Genomic DNA, 23089 nt, shown 5'->3' on the forward strand with positions numbered 1-23089 from the left:
CACCTCGCCCATGAGAGTTGGAGTAACGATTGGCAGCGCAGCGATACTGAAACTATTTCAGCCCTGGGCAGGATCCGAACTCGGACCGCTGTAGCAACAGTTGCGAATGCTACCACTGCGCCATCGAGTTGGATGTGTTTGCATGTGTGTGTGTGTGTGTGTGTGTGTGTGTGTGTGTGTGTGTGTGTGTGTGTGTGTGTGTGTGTGTGTGTGTGTGTATTTACCTAATTGCAGTATACAGAAAATGAGCAATGCTCGTTGGGTCCCGTATCCTACTCCCCAATCTACCATACCAAGCCTCAAATTCATGTACATTTCCAACTTAATCTGTGTCCTTGATTTCCAATTAACAAAATCAGATTTGAATTCATGCATTGGTCCAGCTTGGTCCGCATCACCTTCTAACTTATTTCAAGTATTTATGCATCTTTGTGGAAAACGGGATTTCTTTACATCCTTTACACATGTTGTCTTCCTTATTTTTTCCATGACTTCCTATGTAAATGTGTGTGTGTGTGTGTGTGTGTGTGTGTGTGTGTGTGTGTGTGTGTGTGTGTGTGTGTGTGTGTGTGTGTGTGTGTGTGTGTGTGTGTGTGTGTGTGTGTTTACCTAGTTGTATTTTACGGGAAGGGAGCTATGCTCGTAGTAACCCACTTTTGTATCTTTCAGCATCTAGTTTGTTCTTAAAGTCATGTGTGTGTGTGTGTGTGTGTGTGTGTGTGTGTGTGTGTGTGTGTGTGTGTGTGTGTGTATTCACTTGGTCTTTGGATCACGTGTTGGACTCGTGATCGACAGCTATTTCCCTCCTGGAAGAGAGCTCAGAGCTCGTAGGTCCGATCTATGGGTAATGCTATGACCTTGCACACACACACACCCCCAACTCCCCGCCCACGAGAGTTGGAGTAACACCCCTCAGCGCTGCGATACTGATATTATTTCAGCCCCGGGCGAGGATCGAACCCGGACCTCCGTAGTGGCAGGCCAGAGTTCTAACCACAGCGCCATGAGAGGTGTGTGTGTGTGTGTGTGTGTGTGTGTGTGTGTGTATGTGTGTGTGTGTGTGTGTGTGTGTGTGTGTTTTGGCGTGTGTCTGTGTGCGTGTGTGTGTGAGTATTTAAGTGAGAAGTATTAACCTATACTAGTTGTATTTTACGGGAAGGGGAGCTATGCTCGTGGTGTCACGTCTTCATATCTCATTTTATCTAAACTGCTTTTAAATTCATAAATTGTTTTTGCACACACCACTTTTTCGTCCAACTTGTTCCAGATGTCTATTACTCTGTGGGGAAAGCTGTTCATTTTCAGGTCCCTTCTATAACTGTCTTTCTTGATTTTCTTTCCTGTGTGTGTGTGCGTGCGTGCGCGCGCGCGCGCGTGTGTGTGTGTGTGTGTGTGTGTGTGTGTGTGTGTGTGTGTGTGTGTGTGTGTGTGTGTGTGTGTGTGTGTGTGTGTGTGTGTGTGTGTGTGTGTGTGTACCGTGTTTGTATGCATTTTACAGCACGTGCGAAGATCTGTTATAGTTTGCGGTAAAAACAAAAAGAGAGAATGAAACCATTTTCGTTTTCTATTTTGCTTTAAAGGCTAACAATATATACTGGACTAATGACCCTTGTTACTATATTTTGTATATATATATATATATATACATATGTATATATATATATATATATATATGTATATATATATATATGTATATATATATATATAATTATATTATATAATCTACTATAATAAAGTAGTAGCCTCTGTCTGTCTGTCTGTCTGTCTGTTTGTTTGTTCACAATTTCCTCCTAGGGTTTTGGAGATAGACCCCCATAACCATATATATTCTGATACCCTATCACTCCAGGTATTTTGTAACTATATTTCATTAAGAAAATATTTTGGTTAGGGTTGTGTGTGGCAAATGCCTTTTGTAGATCCAACAAAATTAAACCCGTGTAGTCACCTCTGCCGCATTCCTATTTTATCAGATCGTAAAGGTATATCAAGCTGGTGTCTATTTAGTTCGATCTAAAACCAGATGGCATGACGTATAATAGATTACGTTCCCTGAGGTAGGTATAATTGTATACAATACGTTCCAAAACCTTGGAAATAATACCTAGAATTGAAACAGGCCTGTAGTTTCCTGCCTCAGTTTTTGCGTTTTTCTTATAAAGAGGTGTTACCCGAGCCCTTTTCATGTCGCTTGGGATAAATCCTGAACTTATAGACAAAAGTTATTTTGTGGGTTATTGGAGGAGTTATAATTGTAGCCCCATCCTTAACGAACCTCGCAGGAATATCGTCTAACCCTGTAGCCTTATTGGCACTTACGTTTGCCAGTAATTTAAACACTCCATGAGTGGTCTGATGTAGTTGGAAACACTTTGTAGGCTTATCTTTATAGTACTCCTGAACGTACCCCAGCCCAAACTTCCCAGAACCCGTTGGGAGGGATTTAACTAGTTTAGTGGCTATGGTTGTGAAAAATGAGTTGAAGTGGTTAGCTATGGTGTTCTTATCAGAGTTAAGCTCGCTGTTTTTCATGAGTCTTGTCCTGTCTGCTTTGTTAATAGGCTTATTCTGAGCTTCTAGGTTCTTCAGAGTTTGCCAAAGCTTCTTTGGATCGTGTTTGTTCTGGTTCACCATGTCAGAACAATAATCAGCTTTGGCTTTTTCCTTCCAATGTTTCACCTGATTCATATAGCCATTATAGTCCTCCTGTTTTCTACTTTTCCTAAATCTTGCAATAAATCTGTCTCTATCTCTAATCAAACCCAGTACTTCGTTTGTCATCCATGGTTCCGTCCTCTGTTTTATTCGTATCTCTTTGAGAGGCGCTAATCTGTCAATAATAGTAAGAAATGTGTACTTAAAATTAGACCAAGCCTCATAAACATCAGAACAATTTAGTACTGGCGACCAGTCTATCCTACCCAGTTCATCTGAAAAATTTTTCCCGTGAGTAATGCTTCATAGAACGAAGCTTCATTGTGTTGTGCTTATTGTAAGTCGTTTTCCAAGCTTTCCTAGTACAATATATGAGCTTGTGGTTACTAACACCATAACCACGAGCACCAGCCTGCGTTATCTTATTACAATCGGATACCAGGATTAGATTTATGATGGACGTGGATGTACCTGTTATTCTAATAGGCTTGTCAATCAGTTGTATCAGATCATGAGATTTTAGCAAGTCCCTCATTGTCTTAACAAGGCTATTGTTTGTACTTGCCAGATTCGTATTAAGATTACCTTGGATAATAATTTCTTGGTCATGTATATTGACCCGATTGAAACAGGTAGATTCTAATGTGCTATAGAAAGACATCTATTTCGGTGGTCTGTAACAGACCCCGCATAAGATGGGATACGATTTAAGTAAAAGTATTTCTATCCACACAGCTTCGAGGCCCTTGTTACTTATAGGGTCTGCACGGGGGTTGAATGCTAAATAATTGCAAATTAAAATACATACCCCTCCTCCGGCCCTCTTTCTATCATTATGCACAACACTATAACCCGGAATCGCAATTTCTGAGTCGGAGATGGTACTGTCTAGCCAGGTTTCGGCAACACCGATGACTGCTGCTCTGGTGCGCCACGTTAGTAGACGGAACTCGTCTATCTTTGGTAGAAGACTTCTAGCATTCAAGTGCACGAAGTGGGGGCCTCGTTTGTTGAAGCAGTTGAAGTCATCCCCGGGTGTTGACTGGGGCGAGGCACAGCAGTCGGGGTTAACAGGTATAGGATCATCCTCACCATCGGACATGAGGGGCATGGTAGTTCTTTGAGTGTATACCCATTGCAAGTGAAGTGGAGAATGTCCTCATTCACCAAGGCGGCATTGTAGGTTTCGAGAGAAATTCCCCAACACTTGATATGAGTCCACTCCCCACACGAGTTGCAGTTGATGGCTCTACTGTTGCGGCGGACTCCTTTTAGAGAGTTTACACATGGGTGTTTTGGGACTCTCGTTGCAACTGGGCCAGGACAGGGATGTATATCACCACAGAGAAGGAGGGCGTAGGATACCAGAGGCTTGGAAGTGTTGATTTTTCTCTTCGGTGTTATATGAGAACTTCTCCTTCGTTTATCTAATCGAATCCGACGCCACTTTGACTTCTTTTGTTGAGGCAGGCGGAAGAAGGAACTGGCACAGAGTATGGTGGTTAAAAGATATCCTTGAGATTTTGTCTCTCGCCAAAGTGTTAAAGAGGAGCGGAGGGTAACCAGGAATGCCCACTGCAACGTATGAAGGTTGACCACTTGCAGCTACGTTGATCAGCAAGACCGCTCCCAGCAGGGCTAAAAGCATACCGGTCATCCCTGACGCCATGTCGTAAATTTTCACGAGTATACACTATTCACGGCAGGATACAAAGCACCGATTGCGAACTCTTGAGCTGGAGATACTTAAAAACACGCGTACTCGCAACAACTTCGGCCCACTTGGTATTTAAACAAATCATTTAAGATCACTTCTCTGTACCAGGTTTATCCTTTCCGCCCTTTCCACGATGAGCAATGATGTCAGGGTGATTAAAGGTTCGGAAAAAAATCGGAAAGAGAAGAAAGAGAAGAATACGAAGAAGGAAAGAGCAGGGAGGAGGAGGAGGAGGGAGAGGATGATATGCACTTGGGGGCGGGGATCAACAGCCAGGTCAGCGATTTGGATGAAATGTATAGCAATCTAACTGATTTAATCATTAATGCACAAAATACATTTATCCCCCTGAAGTTAATACTGAAGAATAGTAATACTCCCAAATGGATGACGGTCAGACTGAAACATGAGATTGGAATGAAAATAAGACTTTACGTAAAAATAAAAAACGGAGAAAAACACACCTTAGATCAAGACATAACGGAATGGAAAAGCTGGTTAAAAAGAATACACGTACAGCGAAACATAACCATGAAATTAAGGTTGCCAGTCAAGCAACATCCAGCCCAAAGGGTTTCTTTCATCTCTGCAGAACAAATGATAAAAAAAGAATAGGCCCAATTAAAAACGATGAAAATGTCATAATAGAATCGGAGGAAAAAATGAGTGAGGAATTTAACAAATATTTTCTCTCGGTGTTTACTAATGAGAGGTTAGATAAGGTACCTGACTGCGATCTGATTTTCAGTAGGGATGAAGAAAGTAGACTATCTAATATCAGCATTAGTAAAGTAGAAGTAGTCAAGCAGATTGAAAGACTTAAAGCTACAAAATCCCCGGGTCCAGACGAAAATTTTCCGAGAGTGCTTAAGGAGTGTAAATTTGAAATCTGCGACCAGTTAACTGAAATATTTAATAAATCGGTAGACACTGGTTTTGTGCCTACTGCTTGGGGGCAGGCAAACGTTCCTGTTTTTAAGAAGGGAGATAAATCGTCTATATGCAACTACAGGCCAATCAGTTTGACATCGGTTATAGGTAAAATGCTTGAATCAATAATAGTAAATAGACTCAGAGAACACATCGAGAGGCATAATTTAATTCGTGACACAAAGCATGGTTTCTCCAAGGGTACGTCATGTGTGACTAATCTTCTATCCTTTTACACTAAAGTATATAAGGCGTCAGATAACAATGATAATTACGATGTCATTTACCTTGACTTTAGCAAAGCGTTCGCCAAGGTGCCACACCAGAGACTACTAAATAAAATAAAAACCCATGGCATAGGAGGAAAAGTGTTAGAATATATTAGAGCTTGGATCAGTATAAAAAAAACAGCGGGTCACTATAAATGGAGTAGAATCCAGGTGGGGCAATGTTACTAGTGGGGTTCCACAGGCTTGGTTTTGGGTCCCTTGTTGTTCATTATGTACATAAACGACTAGACGATGGGATAAATAGTGATGTTGGTGAGTTTGTGGACGACACTAAAATAGGACGACTAATTAGGTCAGGAGACGACGCAGATATTCCGCAAAATGATCTTGATAAATTGTTCACATGGTCGGTGAAATGGCAAATGAACTTCAATACCTCTAAGTGTAGCGTGTTAAACGTAGGGCTACACAACCCGAAAATAGACACAGCTTAGATAACACGCTTTTAGAGAAAACTGAGTGCGAGAGACACTTGGGAGTTTTAGTGAGTCCGGACCTTAAAACCAGGAAACAGTGCATTATCGCCAGGAATAAAGCTAACAGAGCATTGGGTTTCATTACTAGGACGGTAACGAATAGAAGTGCAGAGGTAATTATCAAACTCTATCTAGCGATAGTTAGACCCATCCTTGACTATGAAGTACAGTTTTGGTCTCCGTCCTATAGAATGGACATCAATTCACTAGAATCAGTACAGAGAAGAATGACCAAAATGATACATGGACTCAGAAGTTTGCCTTACGAAGAGAGGCTTAGACACCTTAACTTACACTCTCTGGAAAGACGCAGAGTGCGAGGTGATCTAATAGAGGTGTTCAAGTGGATCAAAGGCTATAACAAGGATGATGCAAATAAGGTCATCATATTAAGACAACAGGGTAGGACTCGCAGTAATGGGTTTAAACTGGACAAATTTAGACTTAAGAAGGAAATAGGCAAAAATTGGTTTACTAATAGGGTGGTCAACGAATGGAATAAACTTAGTAACCATGTAGTGAGCGCTGAAACTATCAGTTGTTTTAAGAAACTGTTAGACAGCTTTATGGATGGGGATGACAGGTGGCGATGGATATGGTGCTGCCTAGTGTAGGCCTTATGGTCTCTTGCAGTCTCCTTCATTCTAATGTTCTTATGACTTGGACGAGGGGAGAGCAGGGATGAGGAGAGAGGGAGGAGGAGGAGGCGTGGGGGATACCGTGAAGGCCTCAGTCGTCCATAGCCGTTTACTCGTCGTACAAGATGGGTCTGGGGGGAGGGGAAAAGAGGGGTAGGTTGGCTTATAACCCTCAAATACTGGCACCCTTGTTCAAATTGTAAACAAGCTCGGGCCCATAGCACTGATTCGGGCATTTCGATTCTTCATTTCAAATTTGTTTTCCTAATTGTAGCTACTATTGGCTCAGCTAGTCACCGCAACTGTGAACGATGCATAGATGATTCATTCACAAATCACTTAAAAACCTATTCCCTCCTTTGGCATTCCCCCCGCGCGATACCCCCCCCCCCCCCAAAAAAAAAAATGGGAGTCACGCGCACACCGCCCGCACACCTGCCGTGATGACTCTGCAGGAAGCCTCAGAGGCTTACCTGGTCGGTCAGTTCGAGGGCTCCAACGTGTGCGCTATCCATGCTAGACCTGTTACCATCATGTCCAAGGGCATCCAGCTGCTTCGTAGGATCCGTGGCGAACGTGCTTAAATCGTGAGCACGTACGCAGCGGGGGTCGGCAGCTGAGCAGAGCAGAGGGAAATGAAAGAGAAAGGGGAAGGGAAAGAGAGGAAGTAAGACAACACGCCACACACCCTCCCTCCCTCCCTCCGCCCAACCCAATCCAAACCACCCTTACCTGCCTTCATTCTCATGCCGACCAGTAGTGGGATTAAGAACAAATTAACACGTTCTCTCACTAGGCCAGCAGCATGCAGATATCACTTAGGCTGCATTATAGCTTGCATAAACCAATTTTTAATAACCTATCCGCGAGGCTCATGATACTCCAGAAACAGGTTTGCACGAATCGGTAAGAGCCGGGTGAATCCCACCATTGTATATATATATATATATATATATATACATATATATGTATATATACATATATATATATACATATATATACATTGAATATACACATATACATATACATATATATACATATATATATGTAACGTAGAAACCACTGTTGGAGTAGAAAAGACTGGAAACGGGGAATCTATATATTTCGATTGCAAACTGCAATCCTCTTCAGTAGATACAAATAAGAGAGGGCGTGCTGTTTAAGTAGCACCCTTAACAAAAGAAAGGGGAACATGAGAAGATATCTCTACCCTCGGCTCACTCCGTATGTGAGGTCAGGAGGCAAATGAGCTTTCACTAGGTTGGAGATGAAGAGTCCGGACATTATGTCCGGGGACCATTGTCCCTTTGAAATATTCATGTTGGGCTGATATTCAATGATCGTAGATTCTACCATTTTTCTCCTGAACTCACATCTGGATTTATAAATAAGCTCAGCTCTGTCCCAATCTAAGCAATGTTTAAATTGCTTAACATGTTGGAACACAGCTGAGCTCTCTTGTGCATATTTAATGGAACGTTTGTGTTCAATCATCCTGGTATTCAAATCCCTTCCAGTCTGTCCGATGTAAACTAAGTCACAACCTTTACATGGAATCGAATAAACCCCTTGGCTCTGTTCTTCTTTTAACCTTTGATGGACATTTACCACCTTTTTATTAATGGTGTTAGGGTAATAATTAATCAAATTTAATTTGTCTTTGGGAAGAAACTTGGTCGAGGGAATGAATGATTCAGAAAAGGGAACGATTAAAGAGCTCTTGCCCAATGAAAAATTAGAGGAAGTGGGGGTGGTGTTGAAAAAATTGGATCTCGCTCGGCTGAGGGCTTTGACCAAGAACCAATCCGGGTAAGCTAAATTACTAAGTTGAGATTTTATAATGTTTAATTCTCCTTCAAGAAACTGGGGGCTGCAAATTCTAAGAGCTCGAAGGAATAATCCTGAAGCGACGCTACTTTTTACTTTGTCTGGGTGACTGCTGAAAAATGAAGATAACTACCAGAATGGGTTTCTTTTCTATAGACGGTAAAAGCAAGCTTGTCTCCGTCACGAACAATGAGAACATCTAAAAAGGGTAGCTTACCTTGTTCTTCCCATTCAACTTTAAACTTAATGTTGGAGGCTAACGAATTTAAATTAGCAAAGAAGTTATCGAATGAACCCCAATTTTCATCCCAAAGAGTGAAAATGTCATCTACGTATCTAAACCAAACCATGTCTGCGGGTTTAATGGTGGGCAGAAGAACAGACTCAAAGTATTCCATGTACAGATTGGCCAATACAGGAGAGAGATTTGAACCCATGCTACAACCAAATTTTTGTCTGAAAAAAGAATTCTGAAAGGAAAAAACATTTGATGTGACACACAGGCGAATTAACGCAATGATTTTTGAAACGGGGAGTGGGAATTTGTCCTGAAATGGTTGTAGCTTAGTTTCCAGGAAGGATAGAACGTCATCAATACAGACATGTGTGAAAAGAGAAATTACATCCAGGCTAAGCATTTTTCTACTAGAAAAATTCACTTTTTTTAATTTTGTGATGAAATCGTCCAGTCTTTTCTACTCCAACAGTGGTTTCTACGTTATTGACAAATGTGTGATTACATTTTTCACCTGTAATATATATATATATACATATATACATATATATTACAAAGGATTACAAAGGCTATAACAATGTAAATAACAATTAAAATACATAAATAAATGCATTGGTATAGTTGAATAACAAACAAACAGGTAAATAGTAAATGATAATAAATTGACATATAACTAATAATAAATGAAAATCAGACAGACAAATTATAACAAAACAAAAACAAATAATATAACATAAATTATAATAATTACAGCATCTTACTTAGGTACTTATCTAAATGATTCTTAAAGCTTCGAACTGAACTACATTGCACTACCTGTGCAGGAAGTTTATTCCATTCATTAACTACACGGTTGGCAAAGTTGTTTCTACCTACTTCCAAATTGAATCTATTTCCGGACAGTTTGAGACCATTGTTTCTTGTCTGATTCTCATTCAATGTGAAAATTTTGTCACTTTTGATGTTGTCAATTCCCTTTAAAATCTTAAAGACCTGTATCAAGTCACCTCTGAGTCTACGCTTTTTTAGGGAAAACAGATTCATGTGCTTAAGTCGATTTTCGTATGATTTATTTTTGATATTTGGAATCAGTTTTGTGGCTCGCCGTTGTACTTTTTCCAGTCTGTCAATGTCTTTAATGAGATTCGGTGACCATACGGAAACAGCATATTCCAAATGTGGACGAACTAACGATTTATATAGCTTGTTAATGAGTGATGGACTTTTGAAATCAAAAGATTGCGCAATCAATCCCAGAATCTTATTTGCTTTCTCAGAGGCTGAAATACACTGCTTGGATGATTTGAGGTCGTTACTGATAATTACGCCGAGATCTTTTTCACTATCCACTTTTGTTAACGAATTTCCAAATAACTTGTAATCGTACTTGCTGTTATTTTTACCTATGTGCATTACCTTGCATTTACTTGTGTTAAATTTCATTAGCCACTTTTCAGACCATTGCTGTAATTTATCTAAATCTTCTTGAATATCTAATTGGTTTGAGTGATCATTTGCCACTCCGCACAGTTTTGTATCATCAGCAAATTTGGAAACAGTAGATTTTAGTCCATGGTCTATATCATTTATATATACTATGAATAGAAGTGGCCCAAGAACGGAACCCTGAGGAACTCCACTTGCAACACTTTTCCATCCAGAAGTTTTTCCATTTAAAACAACTCTCTGTTTTCGACCTTTCAACCAATTACTAGTCCAACCTAATAGGCTACCACTTATTCCATGCAAAGCTAATTTAGTAAGTAGTCTTTCGTGTGGGACGGTATCAAAAGCTTTTGCTAAGTCTAGATATATTAAATCTATATTGTTTCTTTTGTCATAATTCGAGACAACTGTGTTGTAGAATTCGAGTAAGTTAGTCACGCAAGAACGTTTCCGTCTGAAACCATGTTGGCTATCATTTATCAAACGGTTACTTTCTAAATGATATTCGATAGCATCTCTGATGATAGTTTCCATTATTTTTCCTACGATCGAAGTCAAACTAATAGGCCTATAGTTATTTGGTTTCTTTTTGTCACCTTTTTTGAATATGGGAGTAACGTTAGCTAGCTTCCATTCTCTTGGGACATCTCCGGATATGATGGATTTCTTGAAAATAATTTCTAATGGAACAACAATCTCATTTTTCATTTTCTTTAAGATTCTTGGATGCCAACCGTCAGGCCCTGGTGTTTTATTAACTTTGAGTTTGTCTATACACCTTTTAATTGTTTCTTTTGTTATATTTACCGTAGTGAGTAAGTTTACCCCAGACTTTTCACAGGTTTCAGTTTGGAATTCACTTTGAGGTGTTTCGTTTACGAATACCGAGCTAAAATAATTGTTTAAGAGATTACACATTCCTTCATTTGAATATTCAAGTTGACCGTCAGCAGATAATAGTGGACCAATGTGATTCCTAACAACCTTTTTATCTCTAATGTAACTATAGAATTCTTTGGGATTCTCTTTGGATTTCTCAGCGATGTTCATTTCGTATTGTCGTTTTCTTTTTCTTATTGTCTTTTTTAAATCTCTCTGTATTGATACATAACTTTCATAGTCATTAGATGCACCCGAGCACTTATATTTCTTATAAGCCTGTCTCTTTTTAGCAATACTTTTTTCAGTTTCTTTGTCGAGCCACTTTGGGCGAGCCTGATTTGGGGGACGTCTGTCCTTAAAAGGAATGTAAGTTTGAATCATCTTAGTGAGCGTATTTTGAAATATTTCCCACATCTGATCTACAGGCCTTTCGTTTAATTTTTCCTCCCAATCTGTAAGCTGAAGCTCCTGACGTAGTTCTATGAACTGAGCTTTACTGAAATCGGGTATTTTAGAAGCACAAGTATCTATTCTAAAATTGTTTAGGAGTTTGAATCTGACTAAGTTGTGATCGCTATTTGCAACAGATTCACCGACTTCTACATCAGTTGCCATGCTTTCGCGGCTAGTGATCAATAAATCGAGTAAGTTTCCATATCTTGTGGGCTCTTTTACATGCTGAATTAAGTAATTGTCACCAAGAAAATCAATCAAGCGACTACCTATATGGCCATGTTCAAGGGTCATCCAATCAATGTCAGTAAAATTGAAATCACCCATTATCAATAAATCCCGGTTGCAGAAACTAGACAGTTCTTGAAATAACAGTTTGTCGTCTGCTAATGATAATGTCTTTGGCCTATATATTACACCTATATTCATTTTTTGTCCATTTGTTTGGGTTAACTCAACCCACAAACTGTCATATGCATCCTGTTTCACTTTCTCTAAAACACAAGCATGAACATTGTTTTTAACGTACAATAGAACACCCCCACCTTTCTTGTGGTTTCTATCCTGATGAAAGTGTTTAAATCCCGCAATATTAAATTCAGCTTCGAACTCTGTACCATTTAACCATGTCTCAGTTATTCCTATCATATCGAGATTTTCGCTTTTGACATCCGCCTGTATTTCTTGAAATTTGTTCCTAATACTACGAGCATTAAAGTACATAGTTTTAAGAAACTCCTGATTATTTCTTTTTGACACATTTTGAGTTTCAATATCATGTCTTATATTATCATTTTGTTTTTTATTTATGCCTTGCTCTATATTATTATTATTTGGTCCTTCATTGACATTCAATGCCTCATTAACATTTCTCCTATCAAAATTAACATTTCCCCCATCACGGACATCTGGTCGATTACGGTCATCCGATCTATTTTGTACATTTTGTCCCCCTACGTCACCGTGATTCACGCCGGCCTCCCGTCGTTCAGTGACATTATGTCCGGCATCCCTTTCTAAAATTATATTTTGTCCTCCAGTGACATTATATCCTACCGTGATATTTTTTCCTCCACTATAATTACATCCCATCGTGATCTTTTGTCTTCCACTGTCATTACATCCTATCTTGATATTTTGGCCTTCATTGACATTCTGTCCGGTATCTCTTCCTAAAATTATATTTTGTTCTTCACTGACATTATATCCTACCGTGATATTTTCTCCTCCATTATCATTACATCCTATCGTGATATTTTGTTCACTATCATTATTTCCCATCGTGATCTTTTGTCCTCCACTGTCATTACATCCCATTGTGACATTTTGTCCTAAGACATTACATCCTAATGTGTCATTTCGTCCTCTAGCGATATTACATCCTATCATGATATTTTGGCCTTCATTGACATTCTGTCCGGTATCCCTTCCTAAAATTACATTTTGGCCTTCAATGACATTATATCCTACCGTGATATTTTCTCCTCCATTATCATTACATCCTATCGTGATATTTTGTTCTCCTTTATCATTACTTCCCATCGTGATCTTTTGTCCTCCACTGTCATTATATCCCATTATATGTATATGTATATATACATATACATATATATATACATATACATATATATACATATATATATATACATATATATACATATATACATATATATATACACACATATATATATATACATATATATACACATATGTATATATATGTATATGTATATATATATATACATGCATACATATATACATACATATACACATACCAAGGCTTTTTCCCCCTTACAAGGGAGGTAGCCAAAAAGGGAAAGGCATAAAATCATTCCCACCCATTCCATCCCTAAATACACTCCACACCCCTCCACCCTCCCTCTTCCCTCTTATCTTAGCACCTCCTATATATGTATATACATATATATGTATATACATACATATATACATATATATGTATATACATACACATATACATATATATACATATATATATGCATATATATATACATATATATGTATATATACATATATACACACACAGACAGACACACACACACACACACATATATATATATATATATATATATATATATATTGACTATATTATGACAAATAAGACTGAAGGTGAAAGAAGTAGTCGAGGAGTAATGGGAGAATTTCACGCTTTAACGTTTCGACCCGCAGGGTCTTGATCACAAAGCTAACAACTTAAACGTAACAGGATATTTTATACACGGACGGGTCATCTCATGGGACGCTTCGGAGAGCTTGTTATTTTATTTGCGTATTCTTTTATTATTGATAAGCTTGTGGCTTTTGCTAAACATATAAAGCCTTCTCTATGGTTAATGTTGTTATTAGTGTTGATATATGCTGCCTCAATTGTCTTCCTTAGTTTCTTGGATGATCCTTTATTTAATACGGTTGTGTTGTTCCAGTCTGGAAGGTGACCATGTTTATCCACATGCATTACTATGGAGTTAGATGTCCTATGGGCTTTTACGTCATTTTTATGTTCATTTATCCTTTTATTAAGTCCGCGACCAGATTCACCAAAATATGAAGAGGGACAACTTTTACACGGGATTTTATAAACAACGCTGTTTTCGTTAGTGGGATTATTGTAGCTACGTGTTACCAAATGTCCTACTTTGTTATCTGGCGTCCTGGCTATTTTGATGCCCGCTTTTAGGAGAAAAGTGTCTAGGTATGAATTGACATTAGAGTGTGTTACGGTGATATATCTGGTTTCATTATTACATTTATTATCATTCTTATTTTTATTTATATCTTTACTTTTGTTAATTATTTCTTTGGCTTTCTTTTTCAACCTACATAAAAGACCTTTTGGATATTTGAGTTTGATGAAAGTCTCAGTAATATGTTGTAATTCAAGATCTAGACATTCTTTACTGCATATACGAAATGCTCTGAGGAAGAAACCTATTATAATACCTGTTTTAGTTCTGTCATTATGTCCTGAGTGTGTATATAGTCTTCTTTATTGGTGGGTTTCCGGTATACTGAAAATTTCACCTTTTTATCTATTCTATGGATAATTGTGTCTAAGAAAGGTAATTTTCCGTTATTTTCATTTTCTGCAGTAAATTGTATATTTTCATTTACACTGTTTAATCTCCTGAGTTTGTTGCTAATGTCTGTATCCTTAGGTACAATTACGAGTATGTCATCAACATACCTAAACCATTTTCTATTCCTACCCATTATTGTCGTGTATTCTTCTATTTCGAGTATTTCCATGTATAAATTTGCTAACACTGCAGAAAGGGGACTACCCATGGCGAGGCCAGAATGTTGTCTGTATTCAATATTATTAAAAGTGAAAGTGCCAAATCCTACACAAAGAAAAATTAATTCGAGGTAATCTTTTTTGGGGACGGGTAGATCTTCATTTTTCAAATTATTTACTACTCGTTCAACAGCATTTAGAGCGCCTTTTATTGATACTCGAGTATATAAAGAGGTGACATCGTAGCTGGCTAGTTTCTTGTTATTGAAATCTAAATATTTTAATCTATTAATTAGATCCGAAGAATTTCGTAGATGTGCATCACTAATAGTTCCTAAAGTATTGGAACTATTAGTGATGCACATCTACGAAATTCTTCGGATCTAATTAATAGAGTTTTTTTGTGTTCCTTTATTCTTGTGGACAAATCCCTACCAATTTGGCCCCAATCGACGTCATCACAGTCTTTGTAAGGCAATTTATATACCCCGGAGTTGTGGTCCACATTATTCCTCCGATGTACATTTTCTACCTTTCTGAAAATCCTATTTGGGTAATTGTAAATAATATTAATTTGACTGTTAGGTAGTAGTTCTGAGACAGAATTAATGGATTCATTATATGGTAATATGATGTTACTGTTACTCTTTTGAACTTCTCGCTGGAATTATTTGGTTTATAATAATATTAGCTAAATGTAATTATTATAAACCAAATAACTCCAGAACACTTCCCAGAGTCTCAATGTCCTTTATATTCTAGATGTGGCCGCACTAGAACAAGGTAAAGACATTCAAAACTGGTTTTGTTCGAATGTACAAAAGTTCTGATCATTCCCACACTCTTGTTTCCCTTATTGATTTTCTTCAGTAAAGTGCTCGGAAAACTTCAGTCCATTATCTATAAGTACACTTATGTCCTTTGCCACCCTGGTCCCGCTTGTTATCTGTTTGCATGTGGTAGGCAATGATTTCATTCCAAGCCTCCATATTTTCGTGTACTTGGACTTCTCAGAACGAAAATGCAGCCTCCATTTCTCATTCCACTTATGTAGTTCATTAAAGTCTTTGTGTAATTTTCTGCAGCATTCCACACTATTTCCCTGGAAATGTTCGTATCATTCACGTTCAAGTAGATCTCACAGCTATCCATTACAATTTCTGGGGGGTCATTTGTAATGCCTTGACTTTCATATATATTAGGGTTCGCAATGAGGTTTATATAAGATTTCCTGAGAAAAATCAGTATCTTAACACCAACTAACCGTAAATCATAAGGTATAACCGCCCACCATTCTTTCTACATGACAAACATTTAGTTCGCGGTTAGCAACAAGTACAACCAACCACTCCTCTTCGCGCCAAAACGTACCCACCAGCGTGGTTAGCAGAACTATCCGAACCTAAGAAGATGGTTCCACGCCTTAGGTGATCTACAAAAATTCCGCATACAAACGAAAGGAAGAGACTAGATTCCATAACATAGGATTTATATGCACCCCCAGGAATACCCCCAAATAGGTGAGGTCGAGCTAGGTAGGAAAATGGAAAGAGGTTTAGGAGTGGAAAGCCGCGGTCAATAGGACTAATCGGATGTCAGTCGAGGAGCTAGGCGTCACTAAACTAAGACGTTCGGATCCGACAGGCCAGTAACTCTTCATCTCCTCCCCCCCTTTTTTATCTTATCTCCCTATATGTTGAAATATTGGAATAGTGAAATAAGAGTAGCTTGGATAATTGTGATATATATATTATATATATATATATATATATATATATATATATATATATATACATACATACATACATATACCAAAGGCTTTTCCCCCCTTATAAGGGAGGTAGCCAAAAAGAAAAAATGCATAGAAACCACTCCCACCCATTCCGTCCCCCACTCATTCTAATCCCCTCCACCCTCTTTCCTCCCTCTCATCTTGGCACCTCCTGGATGACGGGTCATCCCTGCATCCTGCACATTGCCCTAGGACAGAAGTAGTTTCGCAAGACACAGCACATCCACAGCAAGGCCGCTTCATTAATTCGGCAACCCACCCACAAACATAACACAAACAAGTGCGCAGTGTTGCTGCTCCCGTATTTTGAGAAAATTTGAAGTGTTCCTGCTGTCCAATCAACTCCAGCTTCTCTCAAAACTGGTTTGGCCACCCATTGTTTGATTCTAGTAGCTATGACTCGAGGGAGAGGTAGGGCTTCGGGTGTAAATAGGGGTAGGGCAGGTGCTATAGGTCCATCACAACCCAACAAGGCTCCCCAACAGGATGTAAACAATGACACAACTCTCGACCTATTCCTAGTCAGTCAGCCTCAGCTATTACTACTAACTCTTCTATCTCAAATGATCACTGTGGGACGTGCAATACACCTACAAGAATGGATGCAATAGGTTGCGACCGTTGTGAGACCTGGTTCCACCCCTCTTCCATGTGCCTTGGCCTCCCTGACCATATAGTCAACAGTATTGTCGAATACGACGGCCAAGGTGTTGCTTTTATTTGTACAGAGTGTAGAAGTAACTCTGGGAAACCTGGAGGTGGTGTGTCTAACTCTGCATTTAAACAGCTATTCCAAACAGTAAAAAAAACTTTGTGAAACGGTCCAGAACCTCTCTGTTAGGTCCGACTCCAGCTACAGTGCGCAGGGGGAACAGACCACCCATTTTCGTCCAAACCCGAAATCCCAAGCTGCATTAAATTTCACAAATGTAGATAATTTGAGAACACTAATTCGAGAAGAAGCAAGGGAAATAGAGGAGAGGAACAGGAGAAAGTCTTCAATTATAATAAGAGGCATTGATGCACAGAGAACAGAAATCGTGAACTCTGCACTCGACCCTGTGTTGAGACACATCTTGGGGTCACCAGTAGTTTTATCTGATGTCACTTGTATAAGCAGGGACAAAAAACTATACCGTGCCAAGATAACTGATGATCAGATAAGGAAAAACCTGCTAGATAAAGCGAAAAGTTTGCGCAGCTCACAGTACAGCCACATATACATCAATAGGGATCTCACTTACAACCAAAGAAAGGAACTGCGGGAGAGGCGGTCACGCCAACGCTCATCACAAGTTGATGGGTTGTCAGGGAGGCCTGCTGGTCATCATGACGGCACTGACTCTGCTGCAGCCCAATCAACCCCTAGTCATGCACAGGTCGCCCCCACTCCCCAAGCACCTTTAAACCAATAGCACCGCAGTCTTTCTCGGCAAAAGCACAGTTCACTAATCTGAATATCGGTTTTTGCAATGTAAATAGTCTACTCAACAAATTACCTATGAACTCTGCTTTTCTTTGTGAAAATGACATAGATGTTTTTGGTGTATGCGAAACCTGGCTGTTGCCTGATATCTGTGATTCCTTTGTAAATATAAGTAATTTTAGCCTAACTCGAACCGACTCTACTAGCCACACAAGAAAACACGGCGTTTGTGTATATATTAAGAGTCACCTTAGTCATATTGTATTAACTCAGGCTGTGAAAACGTTTGTGCAATTCATCTTCTAACTTTCAATCTTTATATTTTAATAATCTATCGCCCTCCATCCAATACCTCCATTGCCAACACGGGTCTCTTAGACTTCCTCCTCGATTTCTGTCCTGGCAAAGAAATACTAATTCTAGGCGACTTCAACCTGCCTCTCTTGCAATAGCAATCTAAGAAAGTGTTTAATGCTAAGTACCCCCCCCCCTCCACCAGTCCTTTATGGACTGTTTTATATCATTAGGTCTCCACCAGTGGGTAACAGCCCCCACTTATGTAATGTCTGGCAACACTATAGACCTAGTTCTCACATCAGAAAGTGACAGAGTGGGCGAAATTGATGTCAGGAGCCCCTTCCCCAACTGCGGACATTGCCCTGTACTACTTCGTTATTATTTCCAGTTTGGTGTAACAATAGAAAACTCTCCCCCCTCTAAGCGATCTTGGCATCGAGGGAAATACAACCATATAAATGATCATCTGTGTGAAACTGACTGGGACTTTGAATTTCAAAATTTGTCAATTGATAGCATGTGCAAAAGATTCCAGTCCATCATTAGACCTCTGATTGAGCGATATGTGCCTTTATCACCCAATACCCCACCCCCTATCAAGACATGTCCGCCTAAGAACCTCAAAACTCCTCGTAAAAAAGCATGGGAAACCTACAAAACTGCAAGAAGCTACTATGGCAGACAGTCCGAACAAGCCATACAAGCCCTGGCACACTATGACGGCATTAACACCCGATTCCGCAATTTTTTTTATCACCAAGCAAATTAACCATGAAAAGTCACTGATTCAGCAACTGAAACAATCCCTAAGCTATTTCACCAGTATATTCGGAGCAAGAAAGTTGAGACACCCTCGGTTGGCCCTTTGAGGATGGACTGTGGTGAACTAACTAGTGATTGTACCCTGATGGCCAACACCTTTGCCTCTCACTTCAGCTCTGTATACTCTAGACAAGCCTGCAACAATCCTTCTCCGCATCAGATCTTCAATGGGACTATGGACAGAATTTCCTTAAATCTGGAGCAAATTCAGAATAGGCTCAAGGCACTCGACCCAGACTCCAGCATGGGACCAGACGGTATACATCCCACTCTTCTCAGATCCTGTCCCGCTATCGCTCTTCCATTGCTCCAACTATTTCAAAAGTCTCTCATCATGGGAAAACTGCCAATGGACTGGAAAAATTCCACCATCATACCGATTTTCAAGAAGGGCTCCCGCTATACTCCACTTAACTACAGACCTATCAGCCTCACATCTGTCTGCTGTAAAACACTGGAAAGACTTATCTCTGAAGCACTGTACAATTTTCTGGACTCTAATGGTATTCTTTCAAATGACCAATACGGATTCCGTCAAGGCAGAACAGTCGATGACCAACTACTACTTGTATATAATGATGCCACTGCATGGCTGGATGCTGGATATATAGTCGATATAGTCTTCGATTTTAGTAAAGCCTTCGACGTAGTTAACCACTCTATACTCATAGACAAACTGAGATTATTGGGAGTACACGGTCCATTGCTGTCATGGATCATAGATTTTTTACTTGGTCGCACAATGCAAGTCTCAGTTTCAGGGTTTACCAGCTCCTCCAGAAATGTCCTCAGTGGGGTCCCCCAAGGCTCAGTCTTGGGCCCCCTCTTGTTCCTAGTGTACATTAACTCCCTGCCAACTTATATCCACTCAAAATGCAAGTTCTTCGCGGATGATATGAAGATCTACCTTAAGCTACGAAGAGACTCCAGTTCCCCTTCAGCCGAAGACATAGGAATCTGCCAGAGGGACATAGATACAGTATACAGAGTTGCTGACTCCTGGGGCCTGCGCTTCAACCTGGACAAGTGTGCTGTACTACGTTGCCAAAGAGGCTCAACAGACATCAACCCAGGTCCCCAGCATCATTATATAATGGACACCACCGCCCTCTCTATTGAGACTGCACATAAAGACTTGGGTATCACAGTTGATTGTAACTTGAAATTCCATACTCATATTTCAAAAACTGTAAAGAAGGCAGCAGGTCTAGCAAATAATTTACTAAAATCAACACTCTGTCGTGACAAGGACTTCATGATCACCCTGTTTAAATCCCACATCAGACCACTGTTGGAGTTTGGATCCACTGTATGGAACACTGGATACCTAGGTGACCTTACGCTCCTGGAATCTATGCAACGCAGGTGGACTAAACAAATAATTGGAATGGCAGAGCTTAGCTATGCAGACCGTCTGCTAACTTTAGATCTTTATTCAGTCCGTGGCAGATTAATCAGGGCAGATCTCATAAAATGTTGGAAAAAAAATTCACAAGCAGTCTTCTATTTCACCCCAAGATCTTTTTTCCTTATCTCCAACAACACACACCAGGGGTCACAGATTTAAGCTAGCCAAATCCCATACATCTCTAGAGTGCAGACGCAGATTTTTTAGTGTCAGATGTATTGACCTCTGGAACTCCCTGTCTGATGATGCTGTTAGCTGTGACTCAATTACATCTTTCAAATAACACCTTCACATACAGTTGGGCCAAACACTCTTTGAATATGTTGATTAATCATTATCCAGATATTCGTTCCTAGCTGTCTACTTTCTGTGCACATGGCACACAACTCAGCCCTTTACCCTGTACTTTTCTGTTCTGATGTATATTGAACAAGGGCTGGCGTGCCAGCAAGATGTGGGCTATTCCTGTATACCCAAAGCTTATCTCCCTCGAGCAATATGCTGGTCTAGAACGGGGTAGCCAACCAGGTGAGTTAACCAGGTGAGTTAACCCCCTCTCCGTCCCCTCATGCAGAAAAGGAGAAAACGGGGAGAAATCCCTTCAGGCTGCGTCAATTTATTTCTCATACATACACCCTCACCCCCATCCCCCACCCACTCCCCCTCATGCATCACAGCATCACCCATACACAACCCTTCTCCATTCACCCTTATCGTCTGTCCTCTCCCTTCCTTCCTCAACAGACATTCCTCTCTTTCCCAAAGCCCCTTTTACCCCATCCATCTCATCCTAGGACGCCCCCTCATATTCACTCCCTCCACACCTCTTTTACTAATCTTTCTTCACTCATTCTTTCCATGTGTCCAAACCATCCTAATACTCTTTCATCAACCCTATCTCCCAACTCCCTTTTCACCCCTGTTCTCCTTCTCACCTCATTTCTCACTCTATCTAGCCTAGTAACCCCTATCATACTTCTCAGACACTTCATCTCAAACACATTCAAACTCCTCTCTTCCTCTCTTATGTTCTATGTTTCTACCCCGTACAGTACTGTCGGCACAATCACTCCTTCATATAACCTCCTCTTAGCATCTATCCCCAAATGTCTATTTCTCATTACACTTTTTAATCCACCAAGGCATTGACTCGCTTCTTTCAACCTACATTCTACCTCCACCTCCCCTCCCTTTCCTGCCATATATGTATATATATATATATATATATATATATATATATATATATAATTATATATATATATATATATATATATATATATATATATATATATATATATATATATATATATACAAGAATTAGATGTAGAAAAATTAAGGTGATTCAATTTAAGATGTTCGGATCCGAGAGAATGGGTCGACCGACTCCCAGAACAAAATCGCCAAACCAAGAGGTCCAAAATTTGCCCAGTTACACGAGATAATAGGGACTAATCCTAGGGGAATAAGCGCAGTGTGCCCAACGTTGCTCACTGCACGCTGAAGTTGCGGCTAACGATGTCCGTTCATACAGGGTAGACCCTTCGTGGCAACAGTGCTATACGATATATATATATTTTTTTACGGCCTGCGGATTTCCCAAGTGGATAACGTACGCGCCTTATCCGAAGATTCGAGTAAAATTAATCCTCTCATATATCTTAATCCATGTCATGCTACCATAATTCTTTTCGTGTTTGTCTTAGTATAAACTGGACCATGGTTCGAGATCCTTTTTGTTGGTTGTAATTAATTTCACGTGTACTGGATAAGAAAGGTAAAGATATAGTAACTAAGAATGAATAAGATTGTAGAAAAAATAATGGGTGTTTCAAGCCACCATTACAGTTTTACAGAACTCAACGGTGCTCCATTGGTGACATGATTCCAACCTGTTGCAACACCATTCACAATAAAAGTTTGTCTTCTATCTAAAAAAATAATCTATTGTAATTATGCTCAAGGTTTTCGTGAAGTCTTCTACAAGATACATAATCATTTTTTTTTTTATATATAAAATCGTGATCCACTACGTCCACAGCTTTCCTGGCATCCACAACTTCCGTAATAATATTCAACACTTCAGTCAGCTGTAATAAAGTTGACCTTCCCGAGACAATGCCAAGTTGCTTGTTGCTATATAAATTATTTTCCTCAATTGACCTATCATTGCCTCTCTTAACAGGGATTCCATTATGATTATCACAGGTTATGCTTACCTGATTTCCCTGTCTCGTTCGTTTCCTTTCCTGTATATATTTGTCACATGTACAAACGAACCCATACATCACTATATAATTATCTTTAACACTGACACTACTGTGGGTACTTTCACTTAACCTTCTGTAACTGAGGTCAGGGACCTGCAAGTTTTTCTATAACAGAAATGTTTACCCACAGATAAATCCAAAAACAAAAGTCGCGCGCTTTGACTAACTTTTTTTTCTCGGACATCCAATTCTGATTGGAAAATAGAAAAAATATTGTGACTTACTTACAACATATCACTTAATGTGTCTCTGCAATATAGAATTTATATTTCATT

At 39.5% G+C, this 23089-nt stretch overlaps 1 protein-coding gene across 1 annotated transcript in view; it reads right to left on the reverse strand.

The window, feature by feature from the left end:
• LOC143032310 (sialin-like) overlaps window positions 1-22906 on the reverse strand; it is a 116361-nt gene extending 93455 nt beyond the window's left edge. Inside the window, exon 1 of the mRNA XM_076196831.1 lies at window positions 22764-22906. The gene's annotated coding sequence lies outside the window, so the exon portion shown is untranslated. The remainder of the gene's footprint in view (window positions 1-22763) is intronic.
• Window positions 22907-23089: the final 183 nt, after the last annotated feature.

Source organism: Oratosquilla oratoria, chromosome 13, assembly GCF_046742065.1.
Source record: "Oratosquilla oratoria isolate Oo_2021 chromosome 13, ASM4674206v1, whole genome shotgun sequence".
In the NCBI taxonomy this organism is placed as follows: Eukaryota; Metazoa; Arthropoda; class Malacostraca; order Stomatopoda; family Squillidae; genus Oratosquilla; species Oratosquilla oratoria.